Source organism: Phascolarctos cinereus, unplaced genomic scaffold, assembly GCF_003287225.1.
Source record: "Phascolarctos cinereus isolate Bilbo 61053 unplaced genomic scaffold, phaCin_HiC Scaffold_5;HRSCAF=322, whole genome shotgun sequence".
Classification (NCBI taxonomy): domain Eukaryota; kingdom Metazoa; phylum Chordata; class Mammalia; order Diprotodontia; family Phascolarctidae; genus Phascolarctos; species Phascolarctos cinereus.
The window spans coordinates 107686324-107699882 of NW_027555958.1; the positions used below are offsets into that span (position 1 = coordinate 107686324).

General features: G+C 38.1%; 1 protein-coding gene across 1 annotated transcript in view; it reads right to left on the minus strand.

Moving 5' to 3' along the window:
• GRM1 (glutamate metabotropic receptor 1) overlaps positions 1–13559 on the minus strand; it is a 416528-nt gene that overhangs the window by 369501 nt on the left and 33468 nt on the right.

A 13559-nucleotide genomic window follows, 5' to 3' on the forward strand; every position in this document is an offset into this window, starting at 1 on the left:
GCCCTGAGGATCCATGGCTACTATAATCCTACTCCACCAATTCAGTTGTCCTGACTTCCTCAGTGTGATAATAATCTGGGTTATTTCTATTCCCCATAAGCATGAAAAATCTGGAGGTAGATTGTAATTCAATATGAGTGACATAAGTAAAACTACATCTAATCTAAGAGATAATAATGTTGAAGTCATCTCCTGAACCTAATTGTCAAATGAACATGGAAAAACTGGCATTAACTAGTTGTAACTTTACATATCTTCTAAGTGCTATTAACTCAAAGACTGACTCCCTTTGTCTAAATGTCCCTTTCTCACAGCAAATAGCCACTTTATTTAAAAGAAAAACCCAACTTTTAAAATATATATATACATATATATGTATATATATATATATATATATATATATATATATATATATATAAATTCAGATCTAATCCATATACATTAAAATGTAAAATGTTATATTTTAACCCCAAGGGTGGTGATATGTATAAGCCAGCCACATAGTCTTTTCATTTAAAATAACTGAGGAAATAAAGATTTTTGCCAAAGTCTGATAAGAAAGCAATTGTGATATCTGACTTTTACAGGGGCTTAACTCTAGTAGGAATTTACCAGGATTTCTATCTGCACTCTGTGTGTGTGTGTGTGTGTGTGTGTGTGTGTGTGAGAGAGAGAGAGAGAGAGAGAGAGAGAGAGAGAGAGAGAGAGAGAGAGAGAGAGAGAGAATCTATCAAGAAAGAGCTGAAAGCTGAAAAATGCCCCCTTAGCCAGCACAGGATAAAAGGCTTATACAGCACCTTTTTTTTTTACTTTTTCTCCTATAACAAAATCTTTGACTTTTAAAAGAAAATCTGAAGAAAAAACATATCAATCAGGATGAAAACTTCTAAACATTTAGTACTTGTCATTTTGACTTGTGGAAAACAACTCTCTGTAGAAGGTAAAGGATACAAAAAAATATAAAGTCATACAGAAGGTAGGCCAGCCGAGTCAGATGGCATATATTCCTTCATTTTAAAGGAACTATAAATTTACAAAATAATTTTTCAATATATATTTTTCCTAAGATTGTGGAAAAAGTAAGGCATGAAAATATTGAGGGGGTAGGGAGAAACTCTCCCACCGATCTATAAAAAGGTAACATTCAGCATGAAAATTTCCATCTGGTTAGTTTGATATTAGTATTAAGTGAAATATTGAATTAAATATTAGGAGAGAAATCTGAAAATGTAGAAGGGATGATAAAATGGTAAGGGGTGACAACATGGCTGCTGCTACAAAGAACATATCCAATAGCTTTTAAATTTTTTTAACATGAGCAAGAAGGAGAATTCTGTAATTAGTTGATGAAAGGAACAGAATAGACATTGCATATTCATACTTTTTGTACAACGGCCAAAATTTTAATGAAAGAATTATTTCAAAATGATCTAGCAGTGACTATCAACATGGTAAATGTTGAAACTGCTAATGTACAGCATGAAATTAAAGGAAAACATGTAAGAATTATAATTTAATAATTTTATATATATAATGTATATCAGTATTTGTGTATGTACACGCATATATATACCACACACCTACATCATATAGTATGCATGTATATGTTACATAGTTGGGGCAGTGAATAGAGCATGGGCCCTGGAGTCAGGAGGACCTGAGGTCAAATCCGGCCTCAAACACATAACACTTACTAGCTGTGTGACTCTGAGCAAGTCACTTAACCCCAATTGCCTCACAAAAAAAAAAAAAGATAAATAGATTATAGGGGCAGCAGAGGATAAAGTGCTGGGCCTGGAATCAGGAAGACTCATATTCCTGAGTCCAACTCTGGTCCCATATACTTACTAGCTATATGACCTTGGGCAAGTTACTTAACCCTATTTGATTCAGTTTCTTCATCTGTAAAATGAGCTGGAGAAAGAAATGGCAAACCACTCTAGTATCTTTGCCAAGAAAACCCCAAATGGGGTCACGAAGAATCAGACCCAACTGAAAATGACTGAATGGTCTGAGACCATGGACCTCAAATCAGCACCAGATTGAAAGAGTAACAAAGAACAGACCCTGGCTTAGTTAGCTGCCCTAGCTAAATGTGGTAGCTAGCTCATAATCTCCATTATGTACTAAATGAGCGTCAGTTCCTCCTAATCAACAATAGACCTTCTGGACACTGAACCTCGGTAGATGAGATATATAGTCCAGCAAAGATACATAAAGAGCTGAAGCCAATAGATGGAAGCAGAGAGCAGCTTAGTGATCATGAGAAAAGCAGAGTTGCCCAACAGAGGCAACATGACAGAGAGAAAAGATGCAATGCCTATCAGAAATTATATTATACCCAGAAGGGAATATAAAATTAATGCTCAGCCGACAACAGTAAAATGTTTTTGCTGGGGGAATCATAGAATCAGATTTAGAGCTATGAAGGCCCTTAGAGGCCATTATTCAAACCTCCTCATTTAGAGCTTAGGAAACTGAAGCCCAGAGAGGTTACATGACCTACAGTTTTGACACATAAGTAGTAAATTGCAAAGCTGGGAATCACAGTGGTTTGTGAGCTATGGCTTTAAAGAATGTGGATGCATAGAATGCTTAAACCCAAAATAGCCATTATCCTGGGGACCACATTGAAAGTTAGGTTGTGCTACATATTCATAGGAGATCTCTTCTTAATGCTTTATTATCCTCTTTGATTAAATGTCACTTGTTTCAAACTTTTCCCTTTGGCTGTCAAAAAGTACAAAGTACAAACATTGGTTGAGACCACTGAGGTATGGGTTTTGAATGGTTAGTGTCTCTAACCTGGTATAGGTAATAGAGATTCCCAGCATGAGGGCTTACTGAAGGTGCTACATATAGATGTATCTGTATCTATGTATAGATATGGAGGTTCAGTATATAGATATATAACACAGTGTCCCAAAAGTCTGAGTGGAGTATGTGTGTGTGTCTGTCTATGTGTATGCTATAACTGTGTATGCATGTGTACATATACATATATATGCTAGAACTGCAGCTAGGTGGCTAAATGGATAGATCACTGGGACTGGAGTCAGGAAGACATGAGTTCAAATCCAGCCTCAGACACATGTTAGCTATGTGACCCTGGACAAGTTTGTTTGCCTTAATCCACTGAAGAAAGAAGTGGAAAACCAGGCCAACATCTCTACCAAAAAAACTCCACGGACAATATGGTCCATGGGGTCAAAGTCAGACCTGACTAAATAACTGAACAACAAATGCTATTACTATTCTATATGTGCATATAAATATATGTATATGTGCATGCATATAAATAAATATATCTACATACATAAACACACAAACAACTCTATGTGAGAGACAGACAAGCAAATGTGACAGGGACAGTGGTTTCAAAACGCTGCATCTGTTGTCTGTTACTCTGGAGAGTCCATTAATATGTTTACTGCAGCAGGAGACAGCAAAGTACAGCAACTCCACTGTAACAACTTCGGTCAATTTTAGAAATAAGTTGATCGTATTTTCTCTGGTCATTTTAAACAAATGTTCACAAATATTTCCAGGAGATTCCAATAAAAGATGGGTTTAAAACATGAGTGGATTTCACATAACTGGCAACAGAAATCAAAATGCCACCAAAAGTGGAGAACAGTTACAATTCCTTTTCCATATGGTAAGAGTCATTGGACCCAGACTGTCAGATACAGTTGACATTTCAAGATAAATTTTAATGATACAAAATGAAACAAAATGAGCCGAGATGATTAGTTGTACTAAAAAGAAAAGAAACCACCGTTTAACAGAACAATTCTGCTTATTGTCATTGATCCCTAAGGAACCCTAGACATTGTCAGTCTCACTGTACTTGAACCCTTAAGACTTCCTGGCCCTTTCATTTGCTCTACAACTGAACCCTCCCATAGGTGTTGCCTCCTTCAATTGGCTTATAAACTCCTGGAGACCACGGATTGTTTCATTCTTTGTATTTGCTATCCCCAGCACCTACCACATTGCCCGGCACATAGTACATGCTTAATGAATGGCAGTAACAATGAGAGAAGGCAGGGAGGGTTCCCAAAGCAGTGTGCATGAAAGGGATTTAAGTTGACATTTCCTTTACCGTCACTCATTCAATTACCTCTTTTTGGACTGTTTATTTTGCCTTACGCATAATGAATTCTAATCTAATCAGCCTTACTTAAATGTTTCTCCTATAGGACATTCCACTCTCCATCCTTGTTCCTTTCACTGTCTGTCTCTCTTGCCTGAAATGTCCTTTACTTCCACCTCTTAGAATCCTTAGCTCTCAAGTTCAAATTTTTTTGCCACTTCCTATAGAAAGCCTTTTGTAATCTCCCAAAGTTATAAATACTTCACTGCCACCAACACCCCCCAAAAAAAATTTTTTTGAATTTATTTTGCATATATTTTGCATTTAGTTATCTCAACAGGTTGTCTTAAGGATCAAATGACAGTAGTATTTGTAAGCATTTAGCACAGCCTGGCACATAGTAGGTACTTAATTAACCCTTGTTCCCTTCCCTTTTTGTTGATCTCTGTATAGCTGGAAGTCCACCAAGGCAGGGACTACTTCCTTTTCATTTCTGCATCCTAGGTAGCTAGATGATGCAATGGATAGAGTGTTCAAGTAGGAGTCAGAAAGACCTAGGTTTAAATACTGCATTAGATATTTGGTAGGGAAAACTAATTTTTTTTCCCCAAAGCTACTCTCATGGAAAAATGGATGACTTTCCTTTTATTTTTCTTCCCAGCTCTCTCTATGTTTGAGGGAAAACTGTCCCTCTCACATTTGCTTGTCTTTCTCTCCTAGTTAGTCAAGGCTGATTGGTAGAATCCTAATAAAGACCAATTGGTCTTCCTTTCGTCATAACTAGAAGTTCATGGAGTCTAGGGCAAGTCACTTCACCCCCTTCTCAGCCTCAGTTTCCTCATCTGTAAAATGGGGATGATAATAGCACCTACCTCCCAGGGTTATTAGGACAATTGATAACATTAAAAATGCTATTTCCACATTATTATCCCCAGTGAATACAACATACAGTAATGGTTGAGTAATAAATTCTTATTAAATGAATGAATTTGTATGTCTTTTTGCCAGCACTTGTTTCATTTTCTTAGCACAACTGAAGCCAAAGATTAGCCATTTTTACTGCTGCTACAGGCCATTAAACCTATCAATTAGTCATCAAGTATTTATTAAGTACCTACTGTGCCAACAAGGGGGATAACAAAGACAAAAATTAAAGTCTTTGCCTTCAAGAAACTTACCTTCTGTGGAGGAAACAATACGTAAACACATAACTAAATGCAAAATAAATAGAAGACAAATACAAAATAATTTCAATGGTATAAACAGCTTGGAGGGAACAAGCTGAAGAAAGGTACAAAAGGTGGTCCTTGAGATGAACTCTGAAGAGAGCTAAGGATTCTGAGTCAGAGAAGAAACACATTCCAGGCTTCTGAGACTGTTTGTTGCTACTATTTGCTGTATGACTTAACCCTATTTGCCTTAGGTCTTCATCTGTAAAATTAGGGAGTTCAAAAATTAGGGGCAGCTAGGTGGTATAGTGAATAGAGTACTATACCTGGAGTCGGGAAGACTCATCATCCTAAGTTCAAATCTGGCATCAGACACTTACAAGCCGTTTAACTCTGGACAAGTCACTCAACCCTGTTTGCCTCAGTTTCTTCATTTGTAAAATGATCTGGAGGAGATGGCAAACCACTCCAGTATCTTAGCCCAAAAGATCCCAAATGGGGTCACAAAGAGTCACAAGGATTCTACCAGCCAGCTTTGACTAACTAGGAGAGACTTACAAGCAAATGTGAGAGGGACAGTTTTTTCAGTGTTTTCACATAGCTACTAAGTATCTATGGCAGGACTTAAACCCCGGTGTTTCTGACTCCAACTGCAGCTACCTAGGATGCAGAAATGAAAAGGAAGTAGTCCCTGCCTTGCTGGAGTTCCAGCTATATACAGATAAATAATGGGGGAAGTGAACAAGTGAACAACAAATGTCATACACAGATTGTCAGAAATAGAAGGTACTTAGTAAGGGCTTGGCTTCTTTTTCCACAAACATACCAAGTTACATTACTGGATTTATAGTCATGGTTTAATTCCAAGATTCTGAGTTTTTAGAAAAATGATAAGCCAGTTAATATAAAGGAGTGGAGCTGTGAGGAGTGAGGAGGGTCGGAAACAAGGGTCACAATTTTAAAGTACCTTAAAGTTATGAGGGAGGTGTTGAGTTAGGCTTTGGCTAAGGTTGGACAACAAAGGCTACAACAGCTTGTAGGCTCCAAAAAAGAACTTCCCAGGGGCACGTGACCTAATTCCCTGGACCAAATATGGAATCATATGATAGCAAGGGGGTTATGAAGAGTGTCTAAAACAAACTCTAACGAATTGCACTGAGCTTCTCTTGTGGGGAGAGCCTGTGTTGAAAAAAAAAAAACTTCATTTGGGCTTTTCACCCTGATTATTGAGGCAAAACTCAGGACATGAATGAAAAGGATTTTATTGTAAGTGTATCAAGGTAGCAACACATTGAGGGGCTGATCACTGAAGATCAGCAATGGCTTCAAGGTGGGGACAGCTTTCATAGGTAACTTTAAGCCAATCTAGATAGGTCCACTTCAGCAAAGGAGATTGGGCCCTTGCATCTCAGTTCTTCCCCAAGGTGGCAAAAACATGACAGTTTGCGGGTAGGGGTATGTGACAAAGAGCAGGTAGTGCAAAGAGCTGCAGACCTGGTATCTCCTTCACCATCAGAGCCTCTCCCAACACTGATTGATAAGCAGGGCAGGGAAAAATGGGATACTGAGTCAACATAACTTTCAACACTTGTACCAGGGGTCACTGAGCAGGTCTTCACAGGGGAACGGGAAGACAGGAAGCTTAAGCCCACTGGTAGCCTTGTATGTGTCTTTGAAAATGATGGCTTTGTATCTCATTGAAGCAACCACTTGCTTATGTTCCTAGACTCCGAGTACTTAATTCAGCCAGATATGATCTTGGTGTGAAACACTTCCTTTCTTTTTAAATTAAATGAGATAGGTAGGTAGGTAGGTAGGTAGGTAGGTAGATAGACAGACAGACAGACACAGATAGGGATATATCTTTTTATGAAGAACAAGATCCAAATCAATAATAATCTTATTTTTAAAATAATTAGAATCATATACTGTTAGTAGTAGAAGTAACCTTAGAAATCAGAGTCCAACTCCCTTATTTTATAGATGAGGACATCGGGGCACAATGGGATGCAGTTACTTTGCTTATAGTCACACAGCAAATTCGTGACAGAGCCAGTATTGGAAACTATGACTTGTGATTACAAGCTCTCAAAATATTATAATGAATTGTAACATTTTGGCTATAATGGTTTTATACTTTGGGACTAAAGCAGTGAAACATCTTTAAAATCAAACTAATCTTTAAAAACAATTAATCACCTTGGATGGGGGCGTGGAGGTGAGGGGTGGGGGTAAGCCCAATCTGCTTCCTCTTGAAGCCTGATCTTCAGGCTTCAGCAATTTCATTCATTCTTTCAACAAATATGTATACAGATTCTACAAATCCCAGAGTGGTGTGCTAGAGCCAACAAGATTTCACTAGTCTAAAATATGAAATCTTAACTTCAAACATGTCAGCCTTGGCCCAACTTTCTGACACAATCAACTGAATCTTGGTACAAATCCCATCCCTCAAACACCCTGTAAATAGTACCACCATCTCTCTCTCTCTCTCTCTCTCTCTCTCTCTCTCTCTCTCTCTCTCTCTCTCTCTCTCTCTCTCTCTCTCTCTCTCTCCCTCCCTCCTCCCTCTTTCTTTCTCTCTTGCTACCAATGCAAAATTTAATAAACAATAGTGAAGTAAGTGCCCTCTTCCCTTCTATACTTCTATGATTCCCAGTAATAACTGGGACAACAAAAATATACTACCCTCAGGGCTACAATTACAGCCACCTCTATAAAATTTGGACCTTTGCCCCAAGTCAGCTTTCTGTAAATGTTTCTAGTTATTTATAGGAAATAATATGAGAACATGATTTGTTTTATATTGGTTCCCCAAAATCTTCCTTGAGCCAACAGATTGATTAAATTCTCTACCCTTTTTCTCTTCCCCACAAAAGAATAATAAAGAACTTTGAGGATAAAATATACTAGGCTGCACATCCAGTGGGGGAAAGCTCAGATTTCTGTAGCTTAATAAGATCATTTACTGATGGTAAAGCCTATAGATCAGGATTCAGCTTGAAAACTGATTTAGGAAAGATGTGCTCTTTAGCTTTCAGAAAAGCAAAGTCTAGTATGGCAATGTGATAAAAGCAAATTTCATTGCCAGTGATGGAAGTGGGGAAAAGATGTGATGACTTCCTTCCCTCTCTCAAATAGGGAATGCACTTGGGTTCAAATAGCCTAACAAGAAGTTCTAAGAGAGACTAAGTAAATAAAGCTGTAATGTAGTGCTTAGCCATAAATCGCTAAAAAAAAAAAAAGTTAGACATCTCTAATGCTCCTCACGAGGTAAGACTTATAACCATAAAACAGAGAAAGAATGATCAGTAGAGTTCAGGAAGATCTCTGGGTTCTAGAATTTTCTAAGAGCAGCTTTCTAAAGGTCCTTTACCGAAGGATAATACAGCCAGCAGCAATAGGCTTCTGGCTGGTTTTTTTATAGGTCATCTCAAAGAATGACATTATGGAATTTGCCCAAGAGCTGAAGCATATTTTCAGAAGACATAAAAAGTGAAACCCTCACAGTTTTAGTCTGAAGCCTGAAGTGATTGGCTTTGATTGGTGGCAAAATCCCTTCCTCTCTCAGAACTCACTCCTGTAGTATTTCATTTTCACTATTGTTATAGCACTTGTGATATATTGCCTCCTCTTGTGGGCATCATTGTGCCTGTTTTAGTAGGCACAATGTGAGCTTCTTGTGGAAGGGGCTGGATTTTAACATTTTGTTATTATTCATAGACTTTGCAAGGTATGTCATATAAAGTAGGTATATAATAATTATTTGCTGAACAAATCAATGCATATATGAATGAATGGGTAATTTATTTGGTCTTTCTGGGACTCTCTTTCCTCACTCATAAGATAAGGGGTGTTGGACAAAATTTAAGATCCCTTCCACCTCTGGTATTCAATTCTTCTAAGAATCTCAGGAACACTTTGATTTTGTGGCAATGAAATGGGGTAAACTATAACAATGATTCATGATAGGCTATGATCTGTATCATTGAAGGCAATATCCAAATCAGTGAGGCTACAGATCCATTAAGCACCCAGGTGCCTGATAGAACCATTGTCATGAAGCACTGAGATGAATACGAGAAAAAATCATTATGAAAATGTAGCACTTTCCTCAGCTTCACAACACTTTAAACTCATCAATCGTGATAAATACTGTATTATAATTTACCATTTTAAGATGGAATAAAATGAGGATAATGCCTGAAATTCTATGACAGGGCAATGGAAGGAACTGAGTAGATTGTAGAGTCAATAGAAGAATACTGGTTTCCTATACTCTAGTCCTGAGTTTGAATCAGATCTATCTCTATTGTGCAGTGGACAGAGTGCCAGGCTGGGAGTTAGGAAGACTCATCTTCCTGAGTCCAAATCTGGCCTAACCTACTAGCTATGTGGCCCTGGGCAAGTCAGTTAACCCTGTCTGCCTCAGTTTCCTCATCTGTAAAATGAGCTGGAGAGGGAAATGACAAACCACTCCAGTATTTTTGCCAAGAAAACAGAATCAGACATGACTGAAAAATGACTGAATGCTGAATCCCTATTGATGGTGAATTACCATACACAATTTTGTCTGTGTTCTGGCTACAGAAGGTATCTCTAAACCTTTTTGTCACCTTTGGCAGTCTGGTGAATCCTATGGTCCCCTTCTCAGAATAATGTTTTTTAATGCATAAAATAAAATACATAGAATTACAAAAGAAACCAACCATATTGAAATAGTTATTGACATTTTTTTTAATCAAATTTGCAGACCCAAAATTAAGAACTCATGGACAGGCTTTCTTAAGCCATGTAACCCACACTGCAGCATAGTGAAAATACTGCTGAATTTAAATTCGTAAGACCTGGATTTCAATCTCATCTTTGCCATTTACCACCTGTGTTACTTTGGGCAAGTTACTTTTTGGTCCTCAGTTTCCTCCTCTATAGAATTATGAAACTGAAATAGTTGACATGGTAGGTGCCTTCCAGCCCTAAATTTATGATGTCTCCCATCGATTCATTGTTGTTGTTGCTGTTCAGTTGTGTCCTATTCTTCATGATCCCATTTAGGGCTTTCTTGGCAAAGATACTGGAGTAGTTTACCATTTCCTTCTCCAGCTCATTTTACAGATGAGAAAACTGAGGCAAACAGGGTTAAGTGACTTGCCCAGGGTCACACAGCTATTAAATGTCTGAGGCCAGATTTGAACTCAGTAAATTGAGTCTTCCTGACTCCAGACCCAGCACTCTATCCACTGTGCCACTTAGCAGCCCATCTATTCATATCTATATAGTAAAGATCAAGGTTTGCAATGGTGCTACTGTCTAGGGAAGCTTACCATCATCTGTCACCCTAACACAAAGCCTTGTATATTATGGATACTTAATGTTAATTTTTCATCTTTTTTTTTATCCTAGACTCATAGAAGACTTTTGAGTGAAGAGGTAACATGATTAGTTCTGTATTTTAGGAAGATCAATCTGGCAATTGTGTGGAGAATGTCTTAGAGAAAACATAGAGATAAGACTAATTAGGAGGTTATTGTGAGTTGATAAAGTGTCTGAAATCAGGCAGAGGGTTTGTGAATGGAGAGAAGGGGACAGACACGAGAGGAGTGGAGGTAGGATTAACAGTTAACAAACATATGTCAAGCACTTACTATGTGTCAGGTAATATGCTAAAAACTGGGGATTCAAAGTAAAACAAAATAGAAGAAGAAAAGACTTTGAAGCCAACTGGCTATCGCTTGAAAAAGAGTTTAGGAAAGTCTACAGTTCTGAATTGGAATGATTCAAAGGATAGTGTACCCTCCACATACATAGGGAAATTCATATGTGGGATTTGGGGGAAAAGATAATAAGTTCCATTTTAGACATGTTGAGTTTGAGATGCCTGACATCTAGATGGAAATGTCTTGTAGTTCATGAAAGAGATTAGGAGTGAATATATAGATTTGGAATACATTTGCATAGAGATAATTGAACCCGTGGGAGTTGAGGAAATCACAAAGGGAGAGAATATAGGAAGTGAAGAAAACCCAGGACAGAACCTTAAGAGTTGCCAAGACTTACTGGATAGAAGGGCGGTGACCTAGGTGACCTCCACATCTATCCAAGTCTGAAAAGGAATGGGAAAAATATACAAGGAGAACAGAAAGGGAAGTTCCACAGAGCAAAAAGAGAGAATAGTCAATAGTGTCCAAAGCTTCAGGGAAGCCAAGTAGAGTGAGAACCATTGGATTTAGAAATGAAAAAAAAATTTCTTCCATGAGCATGATTGTCAAAGGGAGATTTATGGGATGGTAGTTTGAGGGACCTATGACTTTTAAAGGGCTGAAAAATTAATACAAATTAATGTCCAGGAGGGAAATTATAGTCACACTTTATTCTTGCATAGCTAAACCATATCTTATGGTCAGTTCTGAGGACCACATTTTGGAAATGACATGGGAAATGCAGTATGTTCAGACAGGGACCAGAATAGGGAAAGGACTACAAATAATGCTATGTGGAGATCAATCTAAAGGAATTGGGGATGTTTAGTCTGGAAAAGAAAAGACAAGGGAGCTGTGATAGCTATCTTCAAATATTTGAATAGCTGTCATGTGGAAAATGAATTACATTTACTCTGCTTGTCCCCAGAAGGCAGAATTAGTAAGGGAAAGAACTAAGCATTTTTACAGCACCCACTGTGTGCCAGGCACTGTGCTAAGCATTTTTACAAATATTGTCTTGTTTGGTCTTGATTAGGCACAATAGATAGAGACTTAACAAAGTTAGATTTCAACTCAATATAGAGAAAATCACGCTAATAATTAGACCTATCCAAAGATAGAATGGCACACCTTTGTGGGGGCAGGGAGATTCGCCATTACTGAACATCTTCAAGCAAAGGCTAACCAACTACTTGTTAGGAATGTTATTCCTATTCAGGCATAGGTCAGGCTAGATAATCTCGAAAGCTCTTTGCAATTCTAATATTCTAACAGTCTATTTATTGAGAGGTGATTATGTGGAAATGCTTGATCCTGTGGGAGCATACAATATGAACCAGTCCATGACACCCAGGAGTACACATGCATTTATCACAATGTCTGACACACAGCAAGTGCTTGTTATCTGACTGGGTAAATGACAGGAGGGAAACGGAGGCAATACCATGTAGTGGAAGGAGCACTGGCTTTGACGTCAGAAAACCCAGGTTCAAATTCCAACTCTGATGACTTGCTACCTTTTTATCTTGGCCAACTCACTTAATTCCACAAACATTGAGAACCTCTTATGTGCCAGTCACTATGTGCACAATGATAAAAATGGCATGATCAAGAAGCTTAGGGGCAGCTAGGTGGTGCAGTGAATAGAGCTCTGGCTTTGGAGTCAGGAGGACCCAAGTTCAAATCCAGCCTCAGACACTTGCCACTTACTAGCTGTGTGACTCTGGGCAAGTCACTTAACCCCGATTGCCCCCCCCCAAAAAAGAAGCTTACACTCTACTGGGATAAGAGGGAAAGGTATGGGCAGTGATTAGTATAACACAAGGTAGCAAGTGATATGAGTAAAAAAAAAGAAAAATGCTCTAAGAAAATTTAAGAAGGGAGTGAACTTAATATCTTTGAGGCTCAGTTTCCTCATCTGTAAAGTGAGATTTAATTGTATGATCTCTAAAGTCACTTGTAGTTCCCATGATCCTAATAAATTACTATATAACTAGCCCAACCTTTTCCATTAAATCACTTTCATTGCCCTCTCTTATGCACAGATGAAACTTGATAACCCCCTGACTAAAAGACTTAGTGAGAGAAGAGGCTAAGAAGAAGGAAAGTAATGTCTAAAAGGTCTGGAAAGTAATGTCTGAAGGAAGCTTTGATTATAAACATGACCCATCTTTCTTTGTCACCTACTACTTTACCCAATTTATTCTCACACACAGTCAGACCTCCACACGGCACCACTGTCTCTGTTTCCCATTAGCTTACCTCTAGTAGGCTGTCTAAGGAGAATGCTGGTATATGTTTAACAATCAGCTCTCTGTAGGGAAAACTATATACCCAAAACACACTTTTTAGTTTAAAAAAATAACATTTTCTCCATCACTTTATGAAGTCTAGGTAATCAACAAAACAATAAATCAATTCCTGATTTGTAGTGTTTGCTGATTTCTGAGGTGTAAAAACTCACAACGAAAATTTATTAAGACCTAACCTGTTTGAGCTGCCTCCAGCATTCCCCTGCACCAATCCATGAAGTTTACCCATTTACCACTTAAAGGTCTCCAAACAAAACCTTACTTCCATTCCTGTCTAGCTGAA